The 22,598-nt window shown below is 40.6% G+C and overlaps 1 protein-coding gene across 3 annotated transcripts in view; it reads left to right on the forward strand.

Annotated features, from left to right (window-relative positions):
* Positions 1-22,598, forward strand: part of LDLRAD4 (low density lipoprotein receptor class A domain containing 4) — a 268,311-nt gene that overhangs the window by 127,371 nt on the left and 118,342 nt on the right. The window lies entirely within an intron of this gene.

Genomic DNA, 22,598 nt, shown 5'->3' on the forward strand with positions numbered 1-22,598 from the left:
GTGGACACTAATCGTGACATCAGGCACTTGAGGTACCGTATTTTTTGCACCATAACACTCACTTTTTTCCTCCTAGAAAGTAAGGGGAAATGTCTGTGCGTGTTATGGAGGGAATGCCTACGGGTGGCATGCCTACGGGTTTTCCTCCTCTAAAAACTAAGTGCGTGTTATGGTCGGGTGCGTGTTATAGAGCGAAAAATACGGTAGCTAACCACACCTCCTCCAAGCAACAGTGGTTATTAACATTTTGATTGAGAAAGGGAAAGGAAAGGATATTTGAACTGCTATCTTTCTCTGCAGCAATGTCTGTACCCTAGACAGCAAACCAATTTACTGGTTAGGAAATTCAGTAAGGCAGAGGAAGGAGAATAAGGTGTTAAATTCAGATTGATTGCAGGGTGGCAAGTCTTGCAAGCTGGTAGACCTTCTGGGCTTCAAAATGGAATTTTGTACTTTTAAACAGTCTGGCAGCTGAATTCTGGATTAATTGTAGTTTCCAAGTCACCTGGCACAGTCCTGGGTGTTGTTGCTGGTGCTGGGGAAATGAATTCCCCTGCTTCCAATCATGCAGCTTGAACGGATATGTAACTTCTCATCAGACATGTTCCTGGACCACAATGGTAGTGTTTCTGGACTCCAGCTTCCATCATTCTTCACCATTTGCCATGCTACCTGGGGCTGATGGGAATTGGAGTTGAGCAACATCTGGAAAGCACTATGCTGGCTACCCTTGATTGATCATGTTAGGAAACCAAAGCAAACTTCCGCTTTTCATAAGCTTTGACTAAGAATGGAAGGATCTAGCCATTTTGGTTTCTCTCATTTGCTCCTTTTCCCAATCTTAAATTCATTTCCCCACACTTCTTCAGCAATTTGATTTTTAAACAAATACTTACACCCCCCCCCCCATTATTTTAGTGCAGTTTTCTCTTAATAAGCACATCTTTATATGCAGATTTGACTAATGTGCACATTTTGGCAAATAATTTCTCCTAAAATTATGCATTTCTGGATGTTATTTTTAAATAATAACACGGTACATATTAATATTTTTATGTACACTTTCCCCTAATATATTTTTGTATTTTTGTAAACATTGCTTGGTGGGAGAGCTACATAGAAAAATTTGGAAGAGTGAATTTAGAAGGACGGTTGTGGTTTAGTTTTCACATTGTTTTGGAAAGTGCTAATTTGATAGATTCTATTTTAAATATAAACTGAATTTTCCCAATCCCTAGTTTTGATTCTGTGTCCTTCCTCCCTTGGTAACCTGAATGCAGCCCTGTAGGCCACCGCTGGTTCTTGTTAAACCAGTATAAGTGGTAGGTAAACCAATACAAAATAAATAAGTAATTCTGTTTTTAAAAAAGAAAAGAAAAGAAAATGCAAAGCTGTTTGCTGAGTTAGTAAATCTGTGACAAGTTTATGGGTGTTGTTGCAGTGCCCAGGAAGGCAGCTAATCTTCCAGGACCATATCCACAGTCCAGAATTCCCCTGCACAATAAATAGCTTCTCTCTTATCCATCTTCCAACAGCTTTAGCAACTTGACTTATTTCCAGCAGGCTCCGGTGTTCTTGACAAAATCTGCATTGATGCCAGTGAAATATTTGCCAGATGCTTCTTGGAATCATTTTACCTTTTCAGTCTTTTGTGTCCCTCCGCCCCCTTTAACAAAGAAGTGCTTGTGAATTGTACAGGATTCTGCATTGCTTTTGTTTGTCATCCCATGTACCTTTTACACTGAACACCTGTTGTTTGCACTGGGATACCTGCAGTACTGCTGGTCAGCCAACTGCCCTGTGACATTTACAGTAGATGTTACCATTCAATAACTGCTCTCGGAATATGAAACTGCCAGATATTCTTATGCTACAATTTTTATACAATGCATTGTTTGCATACAATGCACTGCATTGACTGTATTGTTTATTCTGAATCAACTGCCTGTTAAGACCCTCACCCTGCCTTCCTTTCCTACGAATTTAAATTATGTCAATAATAGGCATACATTCTGGGTGAGATCATGCCCACATGAAGGCTTGACTGGCCTCAGGTGTGCTCATACAGCACGCCCAGTCCTTGCCAGTCCCTGATCATCTTCCACACCTGAACACAGATTATGTAGAACATATTGGTGGAACACTCCACAAAGGGATAGGGCCTTTGTGCCACATTGCAACTGCTTGTCTAGGTAGCATTTTCTGTAGTTTTCTGTTATTAGTACTGTTTCTCCAATGCCAATGCAACTGCTAAATGGAATCATGGGCCAGAAGGGCTGTATGCAAGGCTTAGATATTTGCCAAATAGGGTTTTTAGAGAGGGATACTGGATTGACAGACTTTGTCAGACCCAGTAAAATGTGCTGTAGCAGGGAGGGGGGCCGGAATTAATTCTTCCAGACAGGGGATACAGAGAACTTTTGGCTTATTTGCTGAAGGTAGAAGCAGCAGGGTCCAGAAAGAAAAAAGGAAGAACTTGCCAGACTCATATAAGGGAAAGTGGAGGGGATTGCTGAACATGGGGAGCTGTCCAGCCTCAGTGCTCTAGTAAGTAAGGATGTTGTACCATTTATATTATATTAGAGTGTTATATCTCTCTGACCTCACTTCCTGCTGCAGCTGGAGCATCCTATAGGCTTACTTCTGTAGATATTTCGGCCTCTCTGCCAGACTCATGCTTCCTGGAAAATGTGTGATAGGCCAGGAGTACATTGTATCTCATGAAGGTTGCTTGACCTTTAATATCTGTTTCATCTGTTGCTCATGTGTAAGGGATATGTTTCAGAAAGCAATAGTAATGGAAATAGAGTCTTATGGGTTTCTCATTATTGACAGACAAGGACATGTTTTCTGCATTTTGGTTGTTGGAGATCCTGGGTGAGGGCCTTATTCTCATCTGAGAATAAGTGAGTGACATAGTCTTGTGATGGGAGTTCATGACACTGACAGACACGCCAAACACCCAAGATTTATTGAAAGTTTATTGAAATGTCATCTGTCAACAGCAAAAATCTTTGATAGCTTTGGTGATTTGCAAGAATTTTATGAAAGGAAGAAGTGGTTTTAGCACCTTTTCCCACAAGAGTGTTTCTTCTGACATTGGAATTGAGAGCTATGAAATTTGGATAATTGCAGGTGTAAAATTGCAATTGGAGCTGGCACCAACACAGCAGGGGTTACTCTCCTGGGTAGTATGAGCTAAGTTTGGATGCATGCTAGTGTGTGGCTCTGGCAGTACTCCATTATACTCCCTTTCTAACCTTCATCCCTCTCTGGTCTGGACTGGGTAACAGATTGCTAGGTAGTCACACTTGTCTTTTTCTTGTATGATATACCTGTATTCAAAACTCCAAGAGTTATGCAAAAATAATTTGTTTGTTTTGAAAATGAATTGAGCATTCATTTTGTGTGTGGGGGGTTTTTTTGGAAGCTAAATTTCTGGTTTCTCCCTTTATTTTTGATATATAAGTCCAGCTTCAGCAAATTGATTTTTCTGTGACTGAAGTGCTACATCTGCTGTGTGTATGGAAAAGAGGAAGAAGGCAACTTGTTAGATCAGTGCTGATCTCTATTCATTGAAATCAGGACCAAAATCGCAATGAACTGTGGCAGCCTTTTTTCACTGCTTGCCATCTTTGGATCAATTCACTTCCTGCTGCATGAAGGAATTATTCGAAAAGTCCATTGTAGCCTTGAAATTGTATAGCTTTGAGCCCCTCCACTTTCATTCAGGTCCTGGATGAGGGGAATGGCCAACAAACAAGGAGGTTAGGCTTGAGTTTCAGATAAAAGATTTGAGGTTGATGAAAATGTTCCAGCAATAACGGTGTGGCTTCAGGTTTTTGCTGTAGAATGCATTAGAATAAGAACAAAGAAATTACTCAGTGTTCAGACTTCTCAATCTCTGACCTATGACATGCATTGAGAAACCAAATATGAGGATATGGCTTTTGCAGAAATTTAATGAAAAGATCACCTGGCATTTTCCTGCAGCTACTTGTTAGAATTCTCCACTCTTACTATTGAACGCTTATTGAGGAAAACTTCTGGATAAAGGACTTGGAATTGAGAAGAACTCTCAATCAAATCAAAAGTTATTAAACTTCTCTGGGATTTCACCTTGACATTACTTAACCATCTGTATCATCCAGTCAAGTAGTAAAGAGAATTTCCACATGTCAGAGCCAGATGTGTGGTAAAATGTGGGGACATAAGAAGAGCCTGCTGGATCAGGCAAGTTACCCATTTAGTCCAGCATCCTGTTTTCACAGTGGCCAACCAAATGCCTGTGTGATGCATGGGTCATCACTCAGTGTTAATTTTCCTGTATTTTGTACTGAACTGATTCCATTTGTAAACCAAGGTTAAGGCGTTTATCAATGTTTTCCAAGAAGTCAATGTGATAAAATAGTATGGAAAACCCATTGATCTATTAAAACAAAAACAAAAAACTGAAGATTTTGACGCACCGATGGGGAAACTGTGGCCCTCTAAATGTTGGCTTACAACTCCCATCATCCCTGACTATTGACTGGTGGGAGTTCAGAGTCCAACAATGTCTGGAGGGCCTAATGTTTCACACACCTGTTTCACAGGACCATTTCTATGAAATGATGTTCACTTCAAGCTCTTAAATTTCTCTGGATTTAAACAAACTAATAAAACATACAATATATGTTGAAAATGTATAGTAGGATATAATAATGTGGGGGATTTATTGCTGTTTCTTTCTAGGCAAAACTACCCTACCCCAGAAGATGAAGGCACTCTGTGCTCTGTCTAAAGGGAACTTTCTGGGACAGGTTTTGAATGTGCTGTTTTTTCCTGAGAAGCTTAATACTCTGCTTGGAAATCCAGCAGCTTTTTTTCAGAATTAGTATTTTTGTGCAGATATTGTATATTAATTAAGCAGCTCAATCGAAAGGAGAGAGAGAGACTTTTTAAATGCCAGGAAAGTGCATTCCTTTAGGACAGAGATAACCACAAATGCTAGATTAAAACAGTGATTGCTCACAGCTTCACCATTAAACTTCTACTTTCTCAGACTCCTGAATGCAGACTCTGAAATTAATGGTGGACTTCCTATTTCTTCACATATGTGCATCTCTGTGTGTGCACTTTTGTGCATGTACACTGTTTCATTGGTGATGACATTGCAGGGAGCACACAATGGACTGAATTTTGATAAGGTATTTCTAGCCATGGCCTGTGGTGCAGAGGGGATGATGCTGCAGGGTGGCAAGCAAAGGCCAAACACAAGTAGAAGAGGCAGGCCAAGTGTTCATAGGCAGATGTGATGTATTAGTGGGTTAGTGTAGTTACCTATTTTGAGATGCTGGCAGAGATCCTTAGAAGTGCTAAGGTGGATTGAAGCTGCAGAAATGCAGGCTCCATAGGCTTTCATTTGTGCTTGCTAAAATGCCTGCCATAAGGAAACTTGGGAGGATGCCTTCAAAGTCTCATGGAAGAGTGCTTTCATAAAGACAGAGCTGAAGCAACCATGAGGGCCATTTAGAGGAAGCAGGAGGTCAGCTACATGTGTGCAGTCCCTGCCAAGGTCAGGATAAAGCTTTTGCCTTCCTTAATGTGCTACAAAGCTACATTGGAGTTGGCAGTAGCATGCAAAAGGCTGGCCTTTTGGGTGGGTGACGGTGGCTTATGCAAACAACTTCTTCTTCCCATTCCAGTTTCCTTAAATTAAACAGATATGATCAAAATCAGTAGGGAAGGGGCTACCAAGGTAGCAAAAGTGCCTGCATGCTTCGTTGTAAAGTGAGGGATGCAAACTAGAGGTGTGACGAGCTATCTCTCTCGCAAACTCCTTTCCCCCTCTTCTCCTTCCCATATAGAAATGGGTGGGGGTCAGTTGGATTAGGCAGAAACCTTTCTCATCCACCATGCTTTTAACAACTTACTTTAGGGCCCATTCTTAATGTGCATTTTTGAAATGATGAAGACTTCGTTCAGTAATGTGTGAAAGTGTTTGTTTGAAATTGCCCTATGTGAACATTGCTCAACAGAAGGTGGTGGCAAGTCCTGCAGCTGTCATGAAGGGGCAACTTGAAGCAGAAACCACTTCATGTGAAACAGAAGGGATTGCACACAATGACATCTGTCACCTAAGAAGTGTACATATGAGCGAGCCTTCTGATAAACCACTGTAAATGGTTCATAATAAAGATAAGGGAGTTTACTGTCTCTGGGGGCGTAGAAAAAACTTCAGAAATTGTTATGCACACAGTGTGACTGAAGGAGGGGGGACCCTGAATCTGTGCCAACAGTTAATTCTGCAGTCATGAAGGACTTTTAAAGTAAGTATGTTGGCTCTGTTTGAATATCCTGCACCTGGTCATGAAACAATAGACAATACCACTGGAACTGTGTATTGAAGTGTGTTATAAATAACTCACTTGTGAGCCAGCTTGTGAGGATTAATGCGTTCTTCCTATTAACATTTCTCTCATGCTAGAAAGTTTCACAACCTGAAAAGTTTGAGAAATGAAAAAGTATTTTTTTTAATATATTGGTTATGGCTGCTATCTTGTTCAAATGGTTTGCCCCGCAAGACCCATGAGAGAAAAGGGGCATTTTAAAGCTGGGGTGGATGCCAGCTTTAAATGCCCTTTTCCTCTCATGGGTCCTGTGGGGACAAACCAGGGCAGAGCAGGGCTGGGAAGATCGGACAGAATAGGATCCAGAGATTAGAGGTGGGGAGAGCTCAAGCACTCCACTTGCAAGAGGCACCTGCCCCTTTCTTGCAGAATGTCACAGAAAGGGAGGCGGAGCCATCCAAGTCAGTCTCTTGAGGGCAAAGTTTCCATGGTAGCCAAGGAGGCAGTTGACCCAATCAGCAGGGCTGGCTGAATCAGAGGTGGAAGGAGAGTCAAAGGGAAAAGCTCAAGATCCTCCATCAAGAAAGTGCCACTCTCTGCATTGACACAAACAGACCTGACCCATCCCTTGGAGTGCACACTTGCAAGCACAGTCTTCTCACTTGGGATGAGAAGAGCACGAATGACTGGTCCTGCCAGGGGTAGGAGGGGTGCCTCAAGCATTTGGACAATGTCTTAGCTACTGCCTAGTCATGAATCTTATAGCTCTTGGTATAGGCTTATGAATTGTGTATCCTGTATCTTTAACTAATGCTGAGACCATGTGCTGATTTATTAAATACAGCTTTCATGTTTCCTAGAGAAGAGAATTCAAATACCGTATTGGCCTCAATATAAGCCTCGCCCCCCCCCCCCCATTCTGACCATGAAAGGTTAAAGTGTGGCTTTAATTCGTGACCTTACAGCATGCAGCCAGGAGCATGAGGTAAACAGCACCAGGAGCGTGGCAAAGCTGTGCCCGCCCCATGCGTAGTCCCCCGTCCTCTCCCCCAAGACCGGGAAGGGAGACAGAGCAAGGAAGGGGAAAGGCTGTGAGCAACACTGTGCGGCTCCCCCCCCCCCCCCCCAGTATGCAGCCAGGACCAGCGAGGTAGGGAGCAGCTTATATTTGGGTATTTTTTCTTTTTTTTCTTTCCCCCCCTCCAATTTTTAAGGTGCGGCTTATATTCGGGTGTGGCTTATATTCAGGCTAATAGGGTACTCTGTCTGAGGGTGAGAGCCAGGAAAGTTTTCTAGCATTTGAAACACAGGCAGAATTTACAGTGACAGGCAGAAATGGCTGGTCAGGAGTGTTATATATGTATCTGTGTTGAATTGCTGAAAAAATGTATGTGTGAACTAGATTCCATGGATTTTTGCCCATTTTTCCACTGGATACGCCTCTCCCCATGCAGTGTAGATTGATCTTGCCCACTGATCTTGGTTTACCATTGATGCATGTTTTTCTTTCAAAATGCATTCATCTACCTCATAGTTTGCTGCTGCTGCTTTCAATAACAGTCTAACTATTGAAGACTCCAGCTAGACCTTCTGTAATTCAGTGCTTATGAGTTTCTATGTACCTGGATACAATTAAGCCACTTCAAGTGCCCTGAAGTCTAGGAATGCAGGATACAAATTGTGGAAATAAGTGAATAAAGTACAAAGCATGTGCTCTGATTCAAATTTGAAGGCAGGTATGTATTTTTATCTCAATTCTTCCTTTAAAATACATATACACAACTCACATTTGGCCTCTACCCTTCTGCATTTTAATGAGGAATATGGCACCCTTTGCAGAACTACTTCTTAGGAGATTTTTTTGTACTTGGATATAAATAGTCAAGTACAAGTACAGGTGCTGTGTGTCAAATATGAAGAATATACAAATGTTCGCTCTGTTCCTAATTAAAATGCACTCAGTCATGAGGGCCTGCTTGCTTCTCATATGTATTTTGAACAAGGCTAAAAATGATTAATCTTCAGTTCAATTGGGATGCTATCTATGTGCCTGTTTACAGATTTCAGTGAGAAATAAAGGATAGCAATAGGCATGGATCATATAAGGTAATATCCAACTATATCATCCTTAAGAGAAGACCCTTTTCAATCCATGGACTTAGGTTAGTAATGGCTAACCCTACTGACTCTAATGGGTCTACCGTAAGTATGTCTGAATCAGATACCTCCCCATAGTACACAAGTTATGTTAATTAATTGCACTGTATGTCCTCATAAAAACCAGCATTGTGACTTCCATCTAGCATTGGTGTGTCAAACAGGGCGGGTTACAGGACAAAGACAAAACACTCCCCAACTCAAAAGACTTATTTGAACTTAAAATGGTTCAAGAACCCTCTTTAATGGGAATGCTGAGTTTAGGAGCTATATTTCCCAACAGTAGTTCCTGCTGTAACCTGCATCTCTGACCAAGGAAGGGGGAGCTGCTTTTCCTGAGATAGAGGGATGCTTGCAAAAGGAGGGAAAACAGAGCTAAAGAAACTGGGATTTTTTTACTATAACACCATGGCCTACCAATCAGAGCCAAGTGTCAAATAGTGGCTGGAACACAGGGGTGGAGCCAGATGCAAAGAAAGTGGCATAGGCTGAGCAAATTGCTTCCTGCTTTCCATGTGCCACACACTGGAATGGGTTGCATACACAAGTCTGACTCTCCATCTGACTTACTACAGGTCAGGGAATAATATTCAACTAACATTTATTCAGTTTAGACCCACTGAAATGGATGAACATGGCTTAGTTATGTCCACTAATTTCAGAGGGTCTCTTCTGATTAAAACCTGGGATCTGCTTTTGAGGAGTCCTCCCAATTCCATGTGCAACATTCTACTGTAAAGAAGTCAGAGGTCAGTACAGCATTTATAATCTATAAAGCAAAATTAACAGTGTTAACAAAAAAGCAACCAAAATATAAACTAAGACCTGTTAAGTTCATGACTCAGAATCTTTCATTCTGTTCAGCTCATTAAAATACACATACACCTAATGCTTCTGGCAGCAATTCCCTTCTGGAGGTTCCTTGGGCTGGAGGTGGGACAGCACAGGTGAAACCAACCCTTGATGGCAAACTAGAGTCTCATTTCCCTCACACACAAGATAAACTATGCATTTATTCATAACTGAAGCATTATTTTATGAAGCATAAAATAGTACTCCAGTCACAATTTAGTACAGTGGTACCTCAGTTTTCGAACGTCTCCGTTGATGAACATTATGGTTTTCGAACCCTGTAAACCTGGAAGTAAATGCTTCAGTTTTCTAACACGCCTCGGAAGTCAACCGTGCAACGTGGCTTCCGCTGAGTGCAAGATCCTGAGGTCTAGCTGTCAGCTATTGTGTTTTCTGTTTTCAAACATTTCAGAATTCAAACAGTCTTCAGGAACAGATTACATTCAAAAATCGAGGTACCACTGTACTTCTAAACAGCACTTCTGCTACAAAAATCGTCTCTTCTGATTTTCCCCATAGGCCAAAGGCCCTTTTGATTGAAGCCCTAGTGCCTTACCTTGTCATCATTGTATCCGTGTATGCACCTGCTCCAGGGTTATAAGGTCACTTGGACCCAATTTCATATTCTCTTGTGGCTGCCATCCAGAGGAGCATAATTTCATCCTTATTGTCAAATATATTAACAACAACTAGAGCCCCCACTATTGTGGTCCTGGCAATTTACACGCAAAGATAGAACTAGATGGGAATATTTTATACACAAAGATAGCCACCACTGTCTTTTTTTTATTCTCTGGGAAAGAGAGCTTGGCTTTACATACATATACATACATGCAGCAGTTTGTTAGGAATGATTCATGTCTGTTCATAGCATCCTCTTTTCCCCTTTATTTATACCTCTGCAACAGTTGCATGCTATCCTATAGCATCTAGGTATCTGGATGACTTATAAGCATAAAACTAATTTAAACACAAGAGAAAGAATAAACCCTAAAATCAAAACAAACAAACCAACAAATAGCCCACCACAACCTCAAAATCAAAAACACAGATTTAAAGATTTAGAGGAGCAGACTGAGTTATTTAAAGGGCCTGGATGAACAGACCTGCGATAGTGCCAAGTGAACTACTCTCGGAAGGTTGTTCCACAATCTGGTGCCACTACCAAAAAGGCCCTTTCTGAGGTGGTTATGCACCTTGCTTCATGCGTGAGTGGCCACTTACATATCACCAGAAAAAAAGGTGAAAAGAGGACAAAGATTTGCATATATTTATCTATACATACAGGTACAAATTTAGTAATAATTGCTTTACTATATATAGAAATACAATCTCACCATAGTGGCAAAGAATGTGACCTGGTGACTTGTGTGCCTGCCCAGTTTCCTGTTCTAGTGCCAAGAGTTAATGAGCAAGTTCAAGACCCCTGCTCTCCCTTCTTATTTTTCTTTATATTTGAACCAGACTTGGACCAGACAGCTCTCCAAATAGAGGCCTGCCCTCTGTAAAGTAGGACACAAGGCCACCCTAGACTACTAGCTGCTGACTACTCACATAAGGATGTGGTTGTCAGTTAGAGTTTGAGCGTGGAAGACAGGGCACGTCAGAATTTTATAACAAATCTGGGCAGCATTTGATGAGATACTTTAGTCTGCTCTGCTCTTCCTCCTCCTCCTCCTCCTATCTATTACTGTGTCCCAGGGCACCAAATATTGAGTGCTTTTCTTACTCTTTTCCTTTGATAACCCTTTTCCACATATTTAGCTTTGTGCTTTTTTGATACCTTGCGTGCTCTGCTAAAATGAAGTGACTTTCATGTTCAAAGATCTTGCTACTTACCTGTCTGCCTAATTGTGAAAATGAATGGTGCCTCTTTGATTTAAAACTAACTCGAAAGGTTGCTGATGGTGTTTGGTGAGTGCATATGCAGTACACAAATCGCAAGAGACAGTGCAGAGGAGGATGCATAAAATGAAATGTTCAGTCTAAAAGCTTTGCTTTACGGCTCTGTCTTCAAAACACGGTGACATTGCAGCTTCCTTTCATCGAGGCTCTTCTTAACAATCCTCCTCAGGCTTCCTTGTGCCGATGCATTTGTGTTGTGCTTAAAGGACTATTTGACTTTCTTCAAGCTGTTTGTAAGCTCTGTAGAAAGGCATTTCATTATTTTTCTTAGATCCTAGTTGAATAATGTAAACCATTTAAGCTTTGCATCAGCTGCTGCCAGTTTGGGCTTACATACGTTGACCTGGATCCAAACTTGTGAACTGAAGTTGCTGAGCGAAAATTCAAAAGAATGAAAGAAGATTTTAAAGATGTACAGACATGAAAGCTAGGCATATTTAGGTAGTTTCTTAACTATGGGTTGTATCCAGTCATACTCAAAGTAGATCCACTGAAATCAGTAGACGTAAGTTTGTCGTGCTCATTGATTTCATTGGGTCCTCATATTGTTTTGTACTCTGATAAAATATCTGAATATTCTAGGACAGTGGTTCCCAATTAGCTAATTACTGAGGACCCCCTATTTTTTATGCAAATTGATTTTCTCTGGAGTTAAAGATCTGACTGGGACAAACCTTGTTATGTTGAGCTCGTATTTTGCACAATTTGTATATGATGTCTGTTTGATAATGTGTGGTTTGCTATGTCTAAGGATAACTATTTAATACCATCTATTTTTCAAAAGCCAAGCCATGGATTCCCTACTTTTGAAAATTTTCATAACTCTATGGTGGTTACCTGTGCAAAGCAATTTTTTGAAGAAAATGTGGGGTAGTCCCTAATAAGCAAATGATTTTAGGTGTTATTAGCATCCAAAAATGACAGAGATTTAGTTGGGGGGGGAATACAAATTATTTTATTAATGTATAGTACAAGTGAACAAATTAGGACTTGTCTAGCAGCTAATAAAAAACAACAACAATAATATTTATTTATATGCCACTCATCTGACGGGGTGTTGCCCCAGCCACTCTGGGTGGCTGCCAACAAAATGTTACACCATCTAAACCTAAATGTGATGGGAGAAATCATGCCTCCTTTTGTCCCTTCCACATCTGGTTCAATATTTCCTACTTTTATTCTCCAATCTGGTTCAACATCGAGCTGATTTCTATGCTTGTTCTTTATATAACGAAACATTGAAAATATTTGTTCACAAAGTTATGTGAAACAAAAGGAAACTAGATGTTTCAAAGCTTTTTCATCTAACTTCTTATAATCAGCAAAAACCTTCACCCAGAATTGGTCCAGTCTACATTGTTTGAAAAATGATTTCAATGAACCATCACAAGTCACATCAACAAGTGCATTTTGCTCTTCTGCGGATAGAATTGTTAGTTGTACATAGGTACTTGTCCAGGGTTATTGTTTTTGTTTGTTAGTGGGTTATGTATTTTTGTGTTTTTTTATATTGTAAGCATCCCTGTGATCCTCGGGTGGAAGGTTGTATAGAAATTTAACAAACAAGCAAGCAAATAATTTTTCTTTCGACAGTGCGTGTATGTGTGTGTGTTCTCTCTCTCTCTATTTAAAAACTTCTCCAGGAGGAACACTGCTATTAGTAGTGATTCTTTACATGTGTGAAAGGAGTGTTCTTTCAGTTAACTCATCCTTAAAATGTGCAATGGAGTGCAATTAGTTTAATTTTAGGGGCATCTGTTTTGCATGAAATAATGAGAATGTATGGTAAAATATTTACACTTCATTGTGTATTTTTAAGAATTGGGATATCTAAAAGACAACTCCTTTCACACATGTAAAGAATTGCTATAAACAGCACTACTTAATACAAGCTTGTATTCATCACAATTATAGGCTCCTGACTACGACGAGTCTGCAAGTGAGCATATTATAGCCTTAAAGAAGGTCCAGAGCTCAGTGGGAGATCCAAGGATCTGAGGGCCACAGTCTAAGATTGCAGATACTGTAATTGCTTCCCACTGGGCTACATGGACTGATGATCTGACTTAGCATGGGCAGCTTCATATGTTCATTTGCCTCATATGTAAACAGAAGTAGGCCTCTGTGGTGGGCGGAACTAATAGACAAAATGGAAAGCAAGGTGGGCCAGGTGGATTTGTGACAGACAAGTAGGCTCACATTCATTTATGTGAGCCCCACCTGCAGTCTCTCAAGTCGTACAGACCAGACAGCGGTTACTTCCTTAGTGACAACTAGGCCTGAGGCACATACCTTATGTATTGCTAATTAATATCCTTTTTTCTGTTCTCTTGGGGCATGTATGTGTGAGATCATGCCCTTGAACATTTTTATTTTGCCTCCTTCTTTATAGCTACTGTGACAGCAGATACTCAAACTAAAAATGTTTGTCATAAGTCAGAGTACTTTTGATCCCAGAATAGATGAGATTGCATGTGGCCTCCATTACACAGTATTCATAACATAAACAAACTTATGATTATGTCATAGCAACAGGCCGTGCGGTTACACATGTAAATTTGATTGAGGTCTCCAGGAACGGAGACCTCTGCGTCCCAAAATAACACAGCAACCTACTTCTCAGTAAGGGGGCCCTAAATAATTTCAGAAATTAGATACGCCACCAATAATATGATGCCTTTTGCGGGCCTTCTGTAGGATTAGCAGGGGGTAGACTTGAGTCCACACAGATGTCTCTTTCCTAGGTAGGTGAAAACAGCTCATCATCTGAGCTTGGTGTGAGACACGATAACTTAGATTCTGACAACGTGAATAACGTAGAGAAGACTGATGCTTTGGCAACACCCCATGGAAGAAGACTCAAGAGACAGAGTAATGCTGGAAAGGTCATATTTATTCAAAGATAGCAATAGAAGATCTTCCAACAATAATCAAATTATCTAAGTATGGGCAGGTAGATTTGAATTAACATACATGAGGGAATCTTCCCTCCACTGCATTGGGCAAGTAAACAGCCACATTCTGTGGCTCCTCAGACAGGGGGTTGGGATAAAATCCTGCCTTCTCGCTATGTGAACCATGGGTATGCAAACCCAATATGCTCACCTGGGCCCTCACCAAGGTGTACACAAGAGCTCTAAGGGGAAGCCCCAAGAAGCATCCGCTCTCAGCCCAAGCCAATAACAGTGGAATTTAGAGTGACCTTTAACCTGATATTGCCTCGGGGTTAAGCCAATTAAGTTTCCTTACCTGCCGACACTGAATGCCAAACAGACCAAATAAGCACATACATCAAGGGCAAATCAAAAAACCCTGCAGTTTGGAACAGGCAAAAAGAAATCCTAAGGGACTTTCCCCTCAACACTCCACGGGCTAAATAAAAGTGTGAGGTCCATTTCCCATATCCTTTAAGTTTTCTGCTTCCCTCCTCAGATTTAACACAAAGTTGCCACAATATCTGTATATATTGATTGTCCAACTCAAATATAACAGTCATAGTAACATTACCAGAAGAAAGAGACTTGCAACACTTATTTTGCTGCAAAAACAAACTGATACTTTGATCTTGTTTGGATTTGAAGGTAAAAATCTACAAAGACTAGCAAAATTTTATATAACCCATAACTCATGGTAATTTAATATATTTGCTTTAGAATCTCCAGCTATTAGAAGAATACTGGGTAGTATTGTGATTGTTGTCAGTATCCCATTGGGCTAATAGGAAATAAAAGAAATCGAAACAAGGGAGAAAAGAAAAGTTTTCATTGTGCTCAAGGTTACTATAACAAAATGCTAATTTCAATATTGCCATTTCATCTGTGGCATGAAGCTTTGTTTAATTGTTTATTATATAGTCAACTTATAGATTGCTTACTATATATAAAATACCTCAAAGTGGTATAAGTTTATGGCCTTCTCATTGCCATAGTATAGGGCATTACTCTCTTGTAAATTGTCTGCTTTCTTTTCTGACAATACTATCTGTGTGTGTGTATGCCTGTATGTGTCTGTAGTGTCTCTTCAATAAAGGCTTGGCATGAACATAGTACAGCCTGTTCAACCTTCTGCCTTTACTCGATACCAGGTGTCTTAAACTATTACAGTGACCACTTACAAGTTAGTACCCATGCTTTCTGTATTTGGGGGATGGAATTGCTAAAGATAATCTGGTTTGACTTTTCACTTAAAAGGTAAATATTAACCTCTCACAAGAATATATTATCCCAGAGGTTTAGAGGTTGATATTGTTTCAGACTGTGGGCTCATGCCACATACTGCTAAACCATAGTTTATTGTTATAGTTAGTGGACCTAGCCTTCCTCTCCTCCTTCAGTGTGGCAGCAAGGTGGAGTCTGGAAATTTTTGAATCCATTTTATGCTTACCATGTCAACTGAGCACAGACAAACTGATGTTCATCTTCATTATGGCAAGTTAACATCAAACTATAGTTTACAAAGCTAGCTTATTTTCACTAACCATAGTTAAGGCTAATCAAAGTTTAGGGTTCATGTTAACTGGGTTCATGTTAACTGCAACTTGAATTGTCCTTGAATTTTCCTATGTCTTATGTCACAGATAGGCATGGCTCACCCATAATACCCTGGCGGGCCAACCTTTGAGATCTTGTGTGCCTAGTTAGACCTGCAGTCCAGAAGTTCCCCACTGAACTATGGTTTAGCTTTATGCGCAAACTGGGCCAAAGTGACAACATTTTCTTTTCTTTTCTTGAAGCGTCAATTGTTGATGAAGGGATTATTTTCAGTTACTTCATTTGTGAAGCACCTGCTGCTTAGAAATTTGTGTGCATTTCAGTGTTTTATTAGCTTGTGAGTTTTTCTTTTAAAGGTACAGAATTTTAATCTTAGGTGCAAATTAAATAATTCTGCTAAACAGATTACACTTGTTTCATGTGTTAATATAAGTGGCTGTAACCCACTTCCAACAACAGAGGAACACTAAGTCACATGATGGTGTTGGGCTTTTTTTAAATTAAGAAAATTTCAATTTAATATTTCTTTGCCCACACTGATTGTTCTAAGTCTCCCATCCAAATTTGATAAGTTTTTTTTCTCCCTGAGACATAAGTACAGCTATTTTCAAAATGTAATAATGGAATCCTTTGTCAAACCAATTATTTCATAAATTGAATAACTTCTAGTAGTAGTCTTCAAACTTTTTAGATCTAGGATCCAACTTTAATGCAAACATGCTTCCAGATTTTTGTCACATCTATTCTGCATGTTTGTAGTTGCAGCCCAGTTACATTTTACTTATTTATAAGCCACTTTTCTCCCAGTACAGGACGCAAAGAAGCTCACAGCATGAATTTAAGCAAATAAAGCTCAAAAAACGCAATCAATATAAATATTTTCTTAAAACAAGTAACCCTATTAAAAAGAAGTGCTGAAAACACTTTAAACTGTTTAAAAGAACACACACATGCACAAAGAGAACATATCCTTAGAAGGCCATTCTGAAACAGCCAAATAGTGACCAAAGGCCTGTCTGAACAGAAAAGCCTTTGCTGGCCAGCAAAAATGAAAGCAGAGAGGGGACTACCTAATGGTGGTTCCTCACTCACCAGCTTGAGCTCCCTGTCACCAAAAAGGAATTTGCTTCAATTAGCCATGGCGGCTATCCCCAGTTGCAGGCAGCAATGCTTCTGAATACTACCAGTTGCTGGAAACCATGGGAGGTGAGAACGCTGTTGTGCTCATGTTTTGCTCACTGGTTTCCCACAGGTATTTGGTTAGCCACCGCGAGAACAGAATGCTGAACTAGATGGGCCACTGGCCTGATCCAGCAGGCTTATTCTTAAGTTCCCACCTTCACTCAACCTTTCTTGCCTGAGGTTAGCTTACCTCTTGAGTTAATTCAGAATAACTCAGTTAAATTGCTTTTTCCTGTCTGGCTGCTATGACCCCGCCATTCATTGTTCTACCTGAGTCTATGTGGCACTCTCTCCCTCGTCATTTTAAGATTCCAGTTCTTAATTTTAAAGTTATCTCATTTTTTTTTATGCTTCCTATCTCCAAGCACAATTTCTCCACATTCCCAGCTCTCTCTCATTCCTTTCTACAAATGCATATATGACACCTGGTCCCTTTGTTTTCTCTGACTCTATTTTACTCATAACTCTCCCCTCTACAATGGACCTAGTACTCCTATGTATGTAAATATCTTTTGAGGCAAGTGGGAGTTTTGTAGAGGCTATTTTTTTTTTTGGCTGTAGGGTAGGATAGCTTTGCTGTTCTCAGACCTTCTATTTTCAGGGCCCACTTGAGATGGCTGTCAATTACTGAGGCCCCCCAGTCACAAAATGTCAGTACTACTACTGAGTCATTTACAAAATGGTGGTGGTTTAAGGAAGAGTTTGGCATACTAAGCTGATATTTGCTAACACCATTTCTTTTGCAGGGGACTTGCTAAATTATTTGCCACAGTAGTAGATTATACATTGGCTCTTGAGGCTTCTTGACTCTCCCTCCTTATTTTCCAGAGGTTCTAAACCTGTAACTGTTTTTATTTAACACATTTGCCTCCCCTAACTAGCTTTTAAAAGTATTTTTACTCTTCACCTGTCATTTCTTTTCCACTTCTCCTTTCACACTTGATTCCCCACAAAACTAGTAGTTTGGATTTGATATCCCGCTTTATCACTACCCGAAGGAGTCTCAAAGTGGCTAACAACCTCCTTTCCCTTCCTCCCCCACAATAAACACTCTGTGAGGTGAGTGGGGTTGAGAGACTTTAGAGAAGTGTGACTAGCCCAAGGTCACCCAGCAGCTGCATGTGGAGGAGCGGGGAATCGAACCTGGTCCAACAGATTACAAGTCCACTGCTCTTAACCACTACACCACACTGGCTTCCAAACTACTAGTTTCTTTCATCCCTATTCCTTTTCCATCCACTTCTTCATCTTACAACAACTTCTGTCACTTATTCCCTTTCTATTACCAGTTTGTTTATTATTTAAAATATTAAGCCTTATCTCTCTTTCTGATTTATTTTGATGCCTGCTCTGGCCCTTTCCACCCAGACAAGAGAGAAGTTACCTGACCTAGCAAAAGACTGAATGGGAAAGAAAGGGGACTGGGGAAGGGTGTGTGTGAGAAGACAAAGGGTCAAAAGACACACCAGGTCCCTTTTCGTTCTCTCTCCCTCAGGACGTCCATCGCTTTTGCCTCTCTCTCTTTCCCAGTTTTTCTCTTCCTTCCCTCACTTGGCCAGCTACTTTTTCCATCCATCACCCACTTCCTCTTCTTTCTTTCTTGCCCTCCAAGTTTCCTTTGCAAGAGATCTGTTGTTGCCAGTGTTGGGCCAAACAAAAGAGTGTGGTGCTGCTGAGGAGGACTGCAGTGCTGAGGCCCACCTGAAGCTGGTCTGAGACTCACCCACATTTTGAGTAAGATATGTTGACTATTTGCTTCTTTTTTGGTAAAGCCTCTTGCTGAATACCTTCCCTGTGTCAGTTTTGAAAGCCATGATAAAAGTGCTATTGTTAATAGATTGCCGCGGAGATCTAAACATATTCCCTCGAAGGAGCAGCCCTAATGCTGGCAAATAATTTCCCCCACAGCATTTAAAATACAGTAATTCATTGCCAGGAAAATGCTTTTCTTTCCTTAGTTCACCCATTGCTCTAATGCTGTTTGAGATACCGTTAGGAATGTGATCACTGGAATCTTTTGGATATTGCCTGTGACGAGTGGTGATGAATCACAGAACTGCTCTACATACCCAGGTTCCCTCTAGATGATCTTTAGCCCTATACAGGACTTACCTGCTTTCAGGAGGATTTCTCCATTGTAAACATTTCCTAGCAACAAAATAATTTGAGCCACTTGCTAGGAAATGGGAGTGGGGAATCGCTGTGGCTGAAGAATGGGGAGAGAAAGGCCAGAGTTTAAATATTGACATTTAGTATAGTCAAATGATCCAGCTTTCTGTTTATCTGACACATAATGCTATGTTCAATGAACCCATGAAATAAAGTATATAAAAAGTGTAACATTCAATAAATTATATAAAGGCTTACACTTCATTTCAAAAACAAGAGATACACAATACACTACACAGCAAAATGAATAAACTACTTATTTATACATTTGGGCAGCCTAGAATCAGCTTCATAAATACAGGTGGAATGCAAAATACATTCCCAGTTCTCAGTTTTCTTACAAATTGCTGAGCAGATTGATGTTGGTGCATTTAGCTCTGTCCTTTTTAGATAAAGATCTGCTTCGCACATGATTTCCTTCCTCTCATCTAATGTGCTCTTCTTTGATTCTACTGTACTTCCATCTTCAATATTCATCTTTCCCCAGCAAAGCTTCATTAATGTCTCTGGTGAAATACAGCAGATTTTATAGCACATTTGAATGTTGGACATTGACACTGAATGTTGAACATTGACATCCAGAGACTTATTTCCCAACAAAATTCACAGCACAGTTTTTTGGGGGGAGGGGGGGTTTGTGATGTTCATCTCCAGCTCCCCCCCCCCATTCTATATCCTCTGCATGCTCTTGTCATACTAAGTATTTGACTTATCCCTGAATGTAGGCCTCTTTAGGATGAGGCATGTAGCATTAGACTAGGACCCGTTGTTTCAAATTCTGTTGAGCTATATGACTTTGCTCATGTGCAAAATAGCAGTTGCGGTTGCAAACGAGTTACTTTGCGTGCACACACATAACAAAACCCACCACCTGTCTTTTCCTTCCCACTTTTCTTACCATCATTCCTCTTTCTTTGTGGCTCATCGTCTTTTGCTTTCTGTTCCTCTTTCTTTTATTCCATTTTAGTATCTCCATCTTCTCCTTTTCAGAATACCAGAAGGTGTTTTCACCTATGGCTCCTCTTTTAAAGGAAGATCTCTCACTTTCTCCCTTAATCTGCTGCATTTTCAGAAGTGTCAGTTCCGTGGAATCGATGCAGCAGCTGTAGTTCCACAGGTGGTGCAACAATAATACATTTTAACAGTTAGCATGCAGCATTCGGAACTGAGAGTGCTTGAGTATTGTAATATTAGTGTTTTGCCTCGGACAAGCCCTTCCACTTTTTCAGGCTTGGAAGCAGCCTTTTGGAAGTGGGATAGGGGCTAGAAGGGCAACGTGAGGGAGGGCACAGCAGGGCAGCAAGCCCTTCCAAGCAGTCTGATTAAGCGGAATGGAAGGGCGCATGCCTGTTGCGCCTCCTGTCACCCTGCCAGCCCCACTCTGCTTTGCAAGGCTGGGATGTGGGATCGGACTCGCAAAGCAGCGCGGGACTGGCAAGGTGGCGTGAGGAGCAAAATGCCCTCAAAAAAAGGGGGGGCCCGAGACAATGACACCCCTTGCTGCATATATGAAGGAGCGTCTCCACCCCCATCGCTCAGCCTGGACACTGAGATCCAGCGCCGAGGGCCTTCTGGCGGTTCCCTCATTGCGAGAAGTGAGGTTACAGGGAACCAGACAGAGGGCCTTCTCGGTAGTGGCGCCCACCCTGTGGAACACCCTCCCTTCAGATGTGAAGGAAATAAGCAGCTATCCTATCTTTAAAAGACATCTGAAGGCAGCCCTGTTTAGGGAAGTTTTTAATATTTAATGCTGTATTGTTTTTAGCACTTGATTGGGAGCCGCCCAGAGTGGCTGGGGAAACTCAGCCAGATGGGCAGGGTATAAATAAATTATTATTATTATTATTATTATTATTATTATTATTATTATTATTATCATCTGTACTATGCCTCTGGATTGGCCTGTTGTTATACTACTAGATCTACTGTTGCAGCTAGAATTTCGAGTTCAGTTACATATCTCAAGTCCAATTAAGGGGTATAGGAAGCTATCTTCCACTGAGTCAGATCTATGACCTGTCTATGTCGGTATTGTCTATACTCACAGGCCTCAGTTCTCCAGGGTTTCAGACTGGGGTCTTTCCTAGCACGGGGAATGAAACCTCGAACTTCCACATGCACTTCTTTTGATCAGCAAGTGGTCAGATCACTACCCTTCCCCATACTGTGTGCTACATCCAGCAGCTTATTCTTTCTCTATACCATTTGAAATTATAGCTCACAAGTACACCTTTAACTCCACTCTACTCTCAGAATTGTGTGGTGTTTGTAGCATATTTATTCTGTAAAATAATTGAATGCTAAGCAGTATTGTAAAGCCATTAGTAAACCGTTCAGCATGAGCCCTTAGGATGATTTTGTTTCTTACTTAGGATATCATAATGTGAAGGTTGCTCTTTCTTATTTAAAAAACAAATAACCAAGGTGGAAATCCACAGTAAATTTACCCAGAATTAATCCCATTGAAATGATGTCTACTCAGAAGTCTTACTGAATTCAGTGGTGCTTACTTCCAGGCTGCAATCCTATGTTTGGAATTGAGCTATAGGACTGCAGAAGTAAGGACATTTACTATGCAGGTGTAAGTCCCATTGAATTCAGTGTGACTTCTGAGTGATATGTTTGGAATTGGACTGTAAAATTAGATCAGAGTACAATGAATGTGGATAAAGAGCCTGTGATAAATTGTAGTTTGGCAAATCTGCTTCAGCACTGAAAGCTTCTCAGTCTTACCAGCAATCCTCCCCCAATTTATTTAAATAATAGTCTACATTTTAGGATGATGGGAAGCCAGTCTATGGTTGCCAGAACTGTGGAGAGAACAGATATATATTTAACAGGTACTTTCCGTGCATTTGCAGTGATTTACAGCAGTTAAAAGCTGTGAAAGAGGTTTATTTGTATTTAGAATAGTGTAATGAGAGACTATAATTTGACTCCTTTGCCTTGTTAAATTTAACATTTCTGGTAACAAGTTTTCCCAATGTGAATTCCATAGTGTGAGAAAGAGAGGATGATAATGACAGTGATAGCATGACCTAGCACTGAAAATATAAATAGCTTGGGTATGTGAGAGAGAGGATTGAGGTGAAAGATGCGGAGAAATGGAGCTGGGTTTTTCTGTAATACTTCAGCATGAATAAGAGATGATTCCTGAAAGTCAGTGAATTTTCTACTCTGGCACTATAAAACATAAATTGTCTCCCATTTTGGCTTTGTAGTATATTTATTATAGATTTAGTTTTCCAGTAACAAAGGTGAGCTTTGCATTCTCCATCATTCTCACCTTGTTAACTAGTTTTCTTGTTCAGTGTGTGAAACAAGATGCTGCCTATGAAATATCAGGACTAGGTAGGCCTATCCTAAAGTACAACTTGAAATGGCAACCCCCCCTCCCCCATAACTAGCAACATATGCAAGGGAAATTTTATGGCCATCACACAATTCCTTTAAAAATAACAACAGGGGATGAACTTAAGAGAGCCCTCTTTTGTTCCTCCTCAGCCAGCCT

The sequence above is a fragment of the Podarcis tiliguerta genome, assembly GCF_965153285.1.
Source record: "Podarcis tiliguerta genome assembly, chromosome: 7".
Classification (NCBI taxonomy): Eukaryota; Metazoa; Chordata; class Lepidosauria; order Squamata; family Lacertidae; genus Podarcis; species Podarcis tiliguerta.